The 12,307-nt window shown below is 42.4% G+C and overlaps 6 non-coding genes across 6 annotated transcripts; all 6 read left to right on the top strand.

Annotated features, from left to right (window-relative positions):
- Nucleotides 1-503: 503 nt before the first annotated feature.
- Nucleotides 504-575, top strand: trnac-gca (transfer RNA cysteine (anticodon GCA)). The gene has a single exon. It is a non-coding gene; the product is annotated as a tRNA-Cys (tRNA).
- Nucleotides 576-1,267: 692 nt separating this feature from the next.
- Nucleotides 1,268-1,339, top strand: trnac-gca (transfer RNA cysteine (anticodon GCA)). Its single transcript has one exon. It is a non-coding gene; the product is annotated as a tRNA-Cys (tRNA).
- A 2,104-nt stretch (nucleotides 1,340-3,443) lies between these two features.
- On the top strand, nucleotides 3,444-3,515 carry trnac-aca (transfer RNA cysteine (anticodon ACA)). Its single transcript has one exon. It is a non-coding gene; the product is annotated as a tRNA-Cys (tRNA).
- A 693-nt stretch (nucleotides 3,516-4,208) lies between these two features.
- On the top strand, nucleotides 4,209-4,280 carry trnac-gca (transfer RNA cysteine (anticodon GCA)). Its single transcript has one exon. It is a non-coding gene; the product is annotated as a tRNA-Cys (tRNA).
- Nucleotides 4,281-6,395: 2,115 nt separating this feature from the next.
- On the top strand, nucleotides 6,396-6,467 carry trnac-gca (transfer RNA cysteine (anticodon GCA)). The gene has a single exon. It is a non-coding gene; the product is annotated as a tRNA-Cys (tRNA).
- A 680-nt stretch (nucleotides 6,468-7,147) lies between these two features.
- trnac-gca (transfer RNA cysteine (anticodon GCA)) lies at nucleotides 7,148-7,219 on the top strand. The gene has a single exon. It is a non-coding gene; the product is annotated as a tRNA-Cys (tRNA).
- Nucleotides 7,220-12,307: the final 5,088 nt, after the last annotated feature.

The following is a 12,307-nucleotide window of genomic DNA, read 5'->3' as shown; positions in this document are numbered from 1 at the left end:
TCCAGTTCTTGGATTTTACTTTGTTTCATTGAGCTCTTTCTTCCTTTGAGCTATAGGAAGTTTGGATCTGCAGACTATTTGCCCAAATCTCACTTCATGTCTTCCATTGACATTTTCAAGATCCAATGTTTTGGCTGAGGGGCTATAGCTTATGGTGAAGCATTTGGTTACAGATCAGGAAGTCCCTGGTTTCCCCTTGTTAATTCTGTTCACATAAATAAAAGTGGAAAATGTATATGCTTTCTTTTAACCAGCATGGATGAATCTTTGTAAACCTTTGGAATTGTCTATCCCAGAGAGCTGTAGATGCTGAGTCAATGAAGTTGACAGATTGCTAGATACCAATGATGTCAATGGACAGAAGGATAGCTTTGGACGTTGGCATAAAGGGACAAAGTCAGCCATGATGTTGTTAAATGGCAGTACACGCTCTCAGGATTGAATGGCCCACTCATGCTCCTCTCTCTGCTTTTGAAATGGTCAAGGTTATGCTCACAATGTGAGGGGGTATAGCTCAGTGGTAGAGCATTTGACTGCAGATCAAGAGGTCCCTGGTTCAAATCCTGGTGCCCCCTCACCAAATGTAACTTGGTAAGTCCATGTTTAAAACATATACCAGCTCACATTTTCCAAAATCCATTACAATGATCAAAGATTGCAACACTGATCAAGGCATTCCAGTCCATTCTGCTGACTTCTGGCTCCTTCTGGCAAAGCGTTCCAATTCATCAGACTCACACAGTACAGAAGAGGCCCGTTGTCTCATCGAGTCTGCACTGACAGGTGGGGAACACCTGACTGACCAACCTTGACCCATAGCCTTGAATATTATGATGTGCCAAGTGCTCATCCAGGTATTTTTTAAAGGATGTAAGGCAACCTGCCTCCGCCACCCTCCCAGGCAGTGCCTTCCAGACCATCACCACCCTCTGGGTAAAAAAGTTTTTCCTCATATTCCCACTAAGCCTCCTGCCCCTCACCTTGAACCTGTGTCCCCTCATCACTGACCCTTCAACTAAGGGGAACAGCTGCTCCCTTTCCAGCCTGTCCATTCATTCCAGAAGGCTGTAGTGGCTGAGTTAATGAAGTTGACAGATTTCTAGATGCCATTGACATCAATGGACACGGGGATAGCTTGGGACATTGGCATAAAGGGACAAAGTCAGACATTATATTGTTAAATGGCAGTACAGGCTCTCAGGACTGAATGTCCCAGTCATGTTCCCTGTCTGCTTTTGAAATGTTTAAGGTCAAACCTACAATGTGAGGGGGCATAGCTCAGTGGTAGAGCATTTGACTGCAGATCAAGAGGTCCCCGGTTCAAATCCTGGTGCCCTCTCACCAAATGTAATTTGTTAAGTCAGATTTTAAAATGTGTACAGTTCCCATTTTCCAAAATCCATCTTAATGTTCAATGACAGCAACAGTGATTAAGGCATTCCAGTCTATTCTGCTGACTTCTGGCTCCTTTGCAAAGTGATCCAATTCAGCCCAGTCCCTTTCTTTGTAGAATACTGTTCCTTAATTATATCTCCAATCTGCTCTTGAAATCTGCTATTTAGCTTTTCAAGGACCAACCATCCCAGTGAGCTGGTGCAGTTCACTGGTAGATCATTTGACTGTAGACTAAGAGATACTGTGGTCAAGTGCAAATGCCCAACTATCAAACCAAACTTCATCCACAAATGTGGAAATTGGGAGCACATTCCTCTACTCAACATGCTCAGTACCAAGCAGAGAATTCTGTGACAGTGAAGGCATTACCTTCTACTGTGTTGGTGTTTGGTCCTTTAGCAGAAATATCCCATTTAACTCCATCTATTGTCTTTTTTCCCATTGCCAAGGAAATTATTCCCCTTTAGGTATTTGTACAGAAATCGCTTCAAGTCTGAATGCGGCCTAAGGATTTTAGTGTACGCTTGCAAATTCACCTTTCTCAATTAATGCCAAACCTGCTTCTTGTAGGACTTTGAGGACTGCTCTCAACCGAGAGACATGTTCTTCCCTCAATGAATGTCACCCACATGTCCTATTACTCCATCCATGCCTTCCAGGGTCAGGGACATCATTCTCTGGTAATATCTCCAGTGCAGAAACAATTCCGAATGGTAACCTGCTATAACAATAACAAGACAATGGTGTGATGACGCTAGTTAGCACTGAGGATTCATTGCCCAGAAGCAACTGCTAAAAGCCACTGTTAACATCCAAGTTTGTGAAGAGGGAGATTTTTTGCTAATTTGGAAACACTTTCATCTTCTGATGCCTTTGGAGGTATCACCTGCCCTAATGACTTGTTTGATTGAGCCAAGTCTACTCAGATTCTAATTGAACCATTAGACTTTGGTCCTTTGAACATTCTAGAACAACACTTCATGGCTCTGGTTACTGAAGAGATACCCCTTGTCGTAACATATGTTCAGTCTTGCTCTAGACTGGTTTTCTAGTGTGGGAGAGGGACCTTCCTAACTGTGAAGAGACATTTTGGATTAGCACTTGCCCTTAGGGTTATGTGATATCCTGTTTCCAACTTTCTTATGCATGAAAATAGGGATGGAAATTAATTCTTCATGTCATGAATACCTCAATATACTGCTCATTGGCAATTTCAGCAATGTTGTTAATGAGCCTCCATGGGTATCTGCTCCATAATGATGACTCCTGGTTCCTTGTCACAAACAGGGGTTCCACAATTTCTTGATGCTTGTATCCAAATCTTGCCAAGTGGTGTCCTATTACTTTTAGTGTGTCCCTCCTGAGCCTTTCAACAGGAGGATAGCTGTAATGTGATATTTTTAAGCAATTTCACTTCATGACATAATACTGAAACACCTGCACCGATATCTAGCTTTAATTTGGCAGGTTGCCATCAAGTTGCAATTTAACACTCCAAACATAAAATTCTGTTTCGTTAACCTCCCCCAAGAAGTTTTTTCTGAGGCTCTTCCAGTTCTTGGATTTTACTTTGTTTCATTGAGCTCTTTCTTCCTTTGAGCTATAGGAAGTTTGGATCTGCAGACTATTTGCCCAAATCTCACTTCATGTCTTCTATTGATATTTTCAAGATCCAATGTTTTGGCTGAGGGGATATAGCTTATGGTGGAGCATTTGGTTGCAGATCAAGAAGTACCTGGTTTCCCCTTGTTAATTCTGTTCACATAAATAAAAGTCGAAAATGTATATGCTTTCTTTTAACCAGCATGGATGAATCTTTGTAAACCTTTGGAATTGTCTATCCCAGAGAGCTGTAGCTGTCAATGAAGTTGACAGATTTCTAGATACCAATGATGTCAATGGACACGAGGGTAGCTTTGGACGTTGGCATAAAGGGACAAAGTCAGCCATGATGTTGTTAAATGGCAGTACACGCTCTCAGGATTGAATAGCTCACTCATGCTCCTCTCTCTGCTTTTGGAATGGTCAAGGTTATGCTCACAATGTGAGGGGGTATAGCTCAGTGGTAGAGCATTTGACTACAGGTCAAGAGGTCCCTGATTCAAATCCTGGTACCCCCTCATCAAATGTAACTTGGTAAGTCCATGTCTAAAACACATACAAGCTCACATTTTCCAAAATCCATTACATTGATCAAAGATTTCAACACTGATCAAGGCATTCCAGTCCATTCTGCTGACTTCTGGCTCCTTCTGGCAAAGCGTTCCAATTCATCAGACTCACACAGCGCAGAAGAGGCCCATTGTCTCACCGAGTCTGCACGGACAGGTGAGGAACACCTGACTGACCAACCTTGACCCATAGCCTGGAATATTATGTCGTGCCAAGTGCTCATCCAGGTATTTTTTAAAGGATGTGAGGCAACCCGCCTGCACCACACTCCCAGGCAATCCCTTCCAGACCGTCACCACCCTCCGGGTAAAAAAGTTTTTCCTCATATTCCCACTAAGCCTCCTGCCCCTGACCTTGAACCTGTGTCCCCTCATCACTGACCCTTCAACTAAGGGGAACAGCTGCTCCCTTTCCAGCCTGTCCATTCATTCTAGAAGGCTGTAGTGGCTGAGTTAATGAAGTTGACAGATTTCTAGATGCCAATGACATCAATGGACACGGGGATAGCTTGGGACATTGGCATAAAGGGACAAAGTCAGACATTGTATTGTTAAATGGCAGTACAGGCTCTCAGGACTGAATGTCCGAGTCATGCTCTCCTGTCTGCTTTTGAAATGTTGAAGGTCAAGCCTACAATGTGAGGGGGTATAGCTCAGTGGTAGAGCATTTGACTGCAGATCAAGAGGTCCCTGGTTCAAATCCTGGTGCCCCCTCATCAAATATAACTTGCTAAGTTGGATTTTAAAATATGTGCAGTTCCCATTTTCCAAAATCCATCTTAATGATCAATGACAGCAACAGTGATTAAGGCCTTCCAGTCTATTCTGCTGACTTCTGGCTCATTTGCAAAGTGAACCAATTCATCCCAGTCCCTTTCCTTTGACCCCTTACCTTATGGAATACTATCCCTTAATTATATCTCCAATTTGCTCTTGAAATCTGCTTTTTAGCAGTTTAAGGACCAACCATCCCAGTTAGCTGGTGCAACTGACTGGTAGATCATTTGACAGTAGACTAAGAGATCCTGCAGTCAAGTGCTAATGCCCAGTTATCAAACCAAACTTCATCCACAAATGTGGAAATTGGGAGCACATTCCTCTACTCAACATGCTCAGTACCAAGCAGAGAATTCTGTGACAATGAAGGCATTACTTTCTATTGTGTTGGTGTTTGGTCCTTTTGTAGAAATATCCCATTTAACTCCATCTATTGTCTTTTTTCCCATTGCCAAGGAAATTATTCCCCTTTAGGTATTTGTACAGATAACGCTTCAAGTCTGAATGCGGCCTAAGAATTCTAGCGTAAGCTTTGCAAATTCACCTTTCTCAACAACCTGCTTCTTGTAGGACTTTGAGGACTGCTCTCAACTGAGGGACATGTTCTTCCTTCAATGAATGTCACCCACATGTCCTATTACTCCATCCATGCCTTCCAGGGTCAGAGACATAATTCTCTGGTAATATCTCCAGTGAGAAACAATTCCGAATGGTAACCTGTTATAACAATAACAAGACAATGGTGTGATGAAGGTAGTTAGCATTCAGGATTCATTGTTCAGAAGCAATTGCTAAAAGCCACTGTTAGCATCCAAGTTTGTGAAGAGGGAGATTTTTGCTAATTTGGAAACACTTTCATCTCCTGATGCCATGGGGGTATCACCTGCCCTAATGACTTGTTTAATTGAGCCAAGTCTACCCAGATTCTTATTGTACCATTAGACTTTGGTTCTTTGAACATTCTAGAATAACACTTCATGGCTCTGGTTACTGGAGAGATTACCCCTTGTTGTAACATATGTGCAATCTTGCTCTGGACTGTTTTTCAAGTGTGGGAGAGGGACATTCCTAACTGTGAAGGGACATTTTGGATTAGCACTTGCCCTTAGGGTTATGTGATATCCTGTTTCCAACTTTCTTATGCATGAAAATAGGGATGGAAATTAATTCCTCATGTCATGAATACCTCACTATACTGCTCATTGGCAACTTCATCAACATTGTTAATGAGCTTCCATGGGTATCTGCTCCATAATGATGACTCCTGGTTCCTTGTCACAAACAGGGTTCCACAATTTCTCGATGCTTGTATCCAAATCTTGCCAAGTGGTGTCCTATTACTTTTAGTGTGTCCCTCCTGAGCCTTTCAACAGGAGGATAGCTGTAATGTGATATTTTTAAGCAATTTCACTTCATGACATAATACTGAAACACCTGCACCGATATCTAGCTTTAATTTGGCAGGTTGCCATCAAGTTGCAATTTAACACTCCAAACATAAAATTCTGTTTCGTTAACCTTCCCCAAGAAGTTTTTTTCTGAGGCTCTTCCAGTTCTTGGATTTTACTTTGTTTCATTGAGCTCTTTCTTCCTTTGAGCTATAGGAAGTTTGGATCTGCAGACTATTTGCCCAAATCTCACTTCATGTCTTCTATTGATATTTTCAAGATCCAATGTTTTGGCTGAGGGGATATAGCTTAGTGGTGAAGCATTTGGTTGCAGATCAGGAAGTCCCTGGTTTCCCCTTGTTAATTCTGTTCACATAAATAAAAGTGGAAAATGTATATGCTTTCTTTTAACCAGCATGGATTAATCTTTGTAAACCTTTGGAATTGTCTATCCCAGAGAACTGTAGATGCTGAGTCAATGAAGTTGACAGATTTCTAGATACCAATGATGTCAATGGACAGAAGGATAGCTTTGGACGTTGGCATAAAGGGACAAAGTCAGCCATGATGTTGTTAAATGGCCGTACACGCTCTCAGGATTGAATGGCCCACTCATGCTCCTCTCTCTGCTTTTGAAATGGTCACGGTTATACTCACAATGTGAGGGGGTATAGCTCAGTGGTAGAGCATTTGACTGCAGATCAAGAGGTCCCTGGTTCAAATCCTGGTAACCCCTCATTGGTAAGTCCATGTCTAAAACACATACAAGCTCACATTTTCCAAAATCCATTACAATGATCAAAAATTGCAACACTGATCAAGGCATTCCAGTCCATTCTGCTGACTTCTGGCTCCTTCTGGCAAAGCTTTCCAATTCACAGAATCACACAGTACAGAAGAGGCCCATTGTCTCATCAAGTCTGCACTGACAGATGAGGAACACCTGACCGACCTACCTTGACCCATAGCCTTGGATGTTATGATGTGCCAAGTGCTCATCCAGGTATTTTTTAAAGGATGTGAGGCAACCCGCCTGCACCACACTCCCAGGCAGCGCCTTCCAGACCGTCACCACCTTCTGGGTAAAAAAGATTTCCTCATATTCCCACTAAGCCTCCTGCCCCTCACCTTGAACCTGTGTCCCCTCGTCACTGACCCTTCAACTAAGGGGAACAGCTGCTCCCTTTTCAGCCTGTCCATTCATTCCAGAAGGCTGTAGTGGCTGAGTTAATGAAGTTGACAGATTTCTAGATGCCAATGACATCAATGGACACGGGGATAGCTTGGGACGTTGACATAAAGAGACAAAGTCAGACATTGTATTGTTAAATGGCAGTACAGGCTCTCAGGACTGAATGTCCGAGTCATGCTCCCCTGTCTGCTTTTGAAATGTTGAAGGTCAAGCCTACAATATGAGGGGGTATAGCTCAGTGGTAGAGCATTTGACTGCAGATCAAGAGGTCCCTGGTTCAAATCCTGGTGCCCCTTCATCAAATGTAACTTATTAAGTCAGATTTTAAAATGTTTACATTTTCCAAAATCCATCTTAATGATCAGTGACAGCAACAGTGATTAAGGCATTCCAGTCTATTCTGCTAACTTCTGGCTCCTGTGGTCAAGTGCAAATGCCCAACTATCAAACCAAACTTCATCCACAAATGTGGAAATTGGGAGCACATTCCTCTACTCAACATGCTCAGTACCAAGCAGAGAATTCTGTGACAATGAAGGCATTACCTTCTACTGTGATGGTGTTTGGTCCTTTAGCAGAAATATCCCATTTAACTCCATCTATTGTCTTTTTTCCCATTGCCAAGGAAATTATTCCCCTTTAGGTATTTGTACAGATAACACTTCAAGTCTGAATGCAGCCTAAGAATTTTAGCATAATCTTTGCAAATTCACCTTTCTCATTTAATGTCAAACCTGCTTCTTGTAGGACTTTGAGGACTGCTCTCAACTGAGGGACATGTTCTTCCCTCAGTGAATGTCACCCACATGTCCTATTACTTCATCCATGCCTTCCAGGGTCAGGGACATCGTTCTCTGGTAATATCGCCAGTGCAGAAACAATTCCGAATGGTAACCTGTTATAACAATAACAAGACAATGGTGTGATGAAGGTAGTTAGCAATGAGGATTCATTGCCCAGAAGTAACTGCTAAAAGCCACTGTTAGCATCCAAGTTTATGAAGAGGGAGATTTTTGATAATTTGGAGAGACTTTCATCTCCTGATTCCATTGGGGGTATCACCTGCCCTAATGACTTGTTTAATTGAGCCAAGTCTACCCAGATTCTAATTGAACCATTAGACTTTGGTCCTTTGAACATTCTAGAACAACACTTCATGGCTCTGGTTGCTGGAGAGATGAACCCTTGTTCTAACATATGTTCAATCTTGCTCTGGACTGTTTTTCAAGAATGGTTGAGGGACCTTCCTCCCTGTGAAGAGACATTTTGGATTAGCATTTCCCCTAGGGTTATGTGATATCCTGTTTCCAACTTTCTTATGCATGAAAATAGGGATGGAAATTCATTCCTCATGAAGACCTCACTATACTGTTCACTGGCAATTTCATCAATGTTGTTAATGAGCCTCAGTTGCAAACCTGGTTATCTGCTCCACAACAATGACTTCTGGCTCCTTATCACATACAGGGGTTCCACAATTTCTTGATGCTTGTATCTAACTCATCCCAAGTGGTGTTCTAATACTTTTAGTGTGTCCCTCCTGAGCTTTGCAAGAGGAGGATGGCTGTAATGTGATATTTTTAAGTAATTTCACTTCATGACATAATACTGAAACACCTGCACCAGTATCTAGCTTTAGTTTGGTGGGGTGACCATCAAGTTGCAATTTAACGCTCCAAACATAAAATTCTGTTTTGTTAACCTCTCCCAAGAAGGCTATTTGTTTTTTCTGTGGCTCTTCCTGTTCTTGGATTTTACTTTGTTTCATTCCTTCCTTCCTTTGAGGCGTAGGAACTTTTGACCTGTAGACTATTTGTCCAAATCTCACTTCACGTCTTCTATTGACATTTTCAAGATCCAATGTTTTGGGTGAGGGGATATAGGTTCATGGTGGAGCATTTGATGTCCCTGGAAGTCCCTGGTTTCCCCTTGTTAACTCTGTTCTCATAAATAAATGTGGAAAATGCTTTTGCTTACTTTTAACCAGCATGGATGAATCATTGTAAACCTTTGGAATTTTCTACCCCAGAGGGCTGTAGATGCAGAGTCAATGAGGTTGACAGATTCCTAGGTACCAATGGCATCAAGGGATATGGGGACAGTGTGGGAGTTTGGTATGAAGTTAGAACATCAGCCCTGATATTGTGAAATGGCAGTACAGTCTCTCAGGACTGAATGGCCTACTCATGCTCCTTTCTGTGCTGTTGAAATCTTCATGGCTAAACAATGGGATGATAAAAATAGTGAGTATTGTGGATTCATTGTCCAGAAGCAACTGCCAAAGGCAGTACTGAGGGAGTGCTGCACTGTCAGAAGTTCGCCACTGAGGCAGTGGCGCATTGTTGGAGTGGCTCGACCAAGGGGGTGCTACAGTGCCGGAGGGTCAGAACTGAGAGACCATTATTAACGCAAGTTCTCAGATGTCTTCTGAGGTGGATGTAACAGATCCCACGGCCACAATTTCAACGGATGGCAGAGTGTGCCTCCACGTTCAGGCCAATATTTATCCTTCAACAATTAAGATGGATTTTCTGGCCATTATCTCATTGCTGTTTGTGGAAGCTGACTGCTTCCAATTTGATTGTATTGTTTTGAATACATTTCAAAGCTATTTCGTTCACTTTGCAAAGCTGAAAGCTGCTGCATAAATGAAAATCTTTCCTTTAAGGGGCATAGAACACAGTTACATTCCACAGACATCAGCACTGTTCACTCCTCACTGTTGCAATGTCTGCCCCAGTCATCCAAACTAGGCTAAATCTTCCTGTAAAAGTAAAGATAATTCTCCACCTTTCAAGAGAGCAAAGGATGAAGATGACACTTACTGCCATTTAGGATCTAATTACCATCCAGCAGCACCATTAGTCCCATCAGAAGCACAGCCCAAGTGCTTAGAGACAACTGCTTTGGGTTGTCCATGCTGCTGGGAGTTAAGTGTTTCTCAGTTATCCTCCTCTGTAATGAAATCCCTGTGGGCTGGAAAGGCTTTTAAAGCCTGAGTCTAGTTGAATATGATGAGGTGAGGTGATGTGGGTTAAATCCGTGGAATATGACACTTTAGATGCTGACTCACTGCTAATTTACTGTTTACCTCTCACTCACCGCACCCATCTCCCAATTTATTAGCTTCAGTTTCGAGGCCGTTGGGTTGATGACGTATAATTGGAAAAGCGGTGGCAAGGAGTCAATTATAAACTGAAAAAAGTCAGTGTTTGGTCAAATGTCAGAACCGGTTGGACAGATGAAGATGACGAGCTGGTTCCCTGGGAACCAGAGCCATCTAGCTGTGAATATTAAAACCTTTAAATAGGAGGTGCCACAGCAGCAGTCCGGTGCGCACCAGCAGCGTAACACCCCTGCTTACATTGTTATAAGTCTTATGCATTTACCTGATTACTACAACCTTAATGCTATTCCAACATTATTGTTATTACAGCATCAACATTAACAACATTCCCACTGCCACATCTCCTACCTTCAAGTCCTTGAAGTTAAAGGTTCAGGTGGTCTGAAGGCCTTATAACTTACTACATCTCGTTCGCTGCTCTGTCGGAGGAGTGGTAGGATCTGTTGTTTCTGGTTCTTGTTGTTGGCTTGTAAGTTGGACTGGCATCTGGCTATGCTTTCATTATTTTCTTCCATTGCTTTCCATTGACCCATGCCTGGTTGGTTTGGCTGTTGCATTGATCCATTGTTATTGTTACTGTTGTTCGTTTCTTGCTGCATGGGCGAACATGGTATTCGTATCCTTGGCGCTGCTTTTTCTTCTTTCTCCACGAGGGCGATCATGAAGCCCTCTGAGGCTGACGAAGAGCGTTCCTGTGGTGAGAAGAAGGTTTAGTGGTGCGCTCACATCTGCGTTTTATTGTCGATGGTAAGCAACAGGTACCAGGTTCCAGTATCCCTTGTGGTTGTGGCATGCTGGCTGGAATTTGAGTGTGTGCACAGTGGTTTGTTTGTCAACCAGCTGTACCTTCACCTTGGTTGGAGGTAGAGACTTGTCAGACTGCTGATCATTCTCTGGGACCACTTCCATGGGAGGTGCAACGGCAATTTCACAGGTAGTCGGTTGGCCTGATCACTGGGGGCTTTCCGGAACCTGGAATGATAATGGATAAATTTGCTCCTGTTATGACACAGCTGATGGTAAATGCTGAACTGCCCAAATCCCAGTGGGAAACTTGAAGCAGCTGCCAAAATGTTTTTTTGCAAATTGTATAGTATGAGGAGAGGTTCTGAAATCAGAAAATGATGTCCCCAACTACTTGTAATGATTTTATAGTTGAGTAAATGCTTATTAAAAGAAAATAGAGGGGAAAAAACACAATTACACTTAAACATAAGAATGGCTTCACACAGTAAACATTACTTTAAAACAGTTCCACAAGATCTCAACTTAACTACCCTCAGAGCTAACCATCCTCTTTTCTGTTAAACAACTTCATTATAGATTTCAAAATCTATAGAATTCCAGTAATTTTTATTATACAGTGCTTTTTTAACCTTGGGTGTCCTCTGAGACTGGCAGGTCTGGCCTTGTTCACACTGTCTTCTGGGAGTTCTGACCAGCTATCCTGCTGTCTTCTGGGAGATCTAAACAGCTACCCCCTCGCATAGGCTTCAGTATTTCCTTAAATATGTTCCTTCCCTTTGACCTCTCTATTGTCTTAACCAGTCTCTTTAGGAAAGCTTTCTTCCCAGGCTTGATTAGACACTTCTTTACTTTAGCTTTTAAGTTTTTTTGAAAAAGTAAACTTACCCTACCATTACCTCATTTACTTACACCTTTTTACAACCTGCATATACCCCGCTTTGAACTAAAACAGCTCAATTCCAAACTATCCCTGTTATTGCTTTGTGTAAAACTCTGATTGAAGTTCCTATTGGTTCATTCACATATCAAAACCACTTCTTACTGTTGGCTTTAGACTCTTGCAGTCACTGGCTCTTGCTCCAATTACCGTATTTACACCCCCAACAGCCTGTCTTCCAGTACATAAGAAATATAACAGGGTTATTAACAGAAGAAATATATTACAATTTCTTGTTTTCTTGACACTCAACAAAGGGAGAAGGGGGATCAAAGGTGAAATCTAAGTCTGAGTACTCTCTAGTAATTGAGTACTCCATATCATGCTGCTCTGGCTGGCTAATGACAGTGATAGTCTTGCATCTTCCGCCGTCTGGAGGAGATCCAGGATGATACAAACATCTTTGCTCAGGAGAGAGTACGGCTGGTTACAGATGATGTACATCAGCTCAAAGACCTGTTTGCTGTCATAACTCAGTGGCCCAAGGATAATGCCTATGACGAGGAATTGGACTCCCCTGCTCCAGTGTAGTGTCCATTGTTCGAAGCCAGAGGTCTTTGAGCCATGGTTCCT

This window comes from Cetorhinus maximus, chromosome 11 (genome assembly GCF_964194155.1).
Source record: "Cetorhinus maximus chromosome 11, sCetMax3.hap1.1, whole genome shotgun sequence".
NCBI lineage: Eukaryota > Metazoa > Chordata > Chondrichthyes > Lamniformes > Cetorhinidae > Cetorhinus > Cetorhinus maximus.
This window is presented reverse-complemented; position numbering and strand designations above follow the sequence as displayed.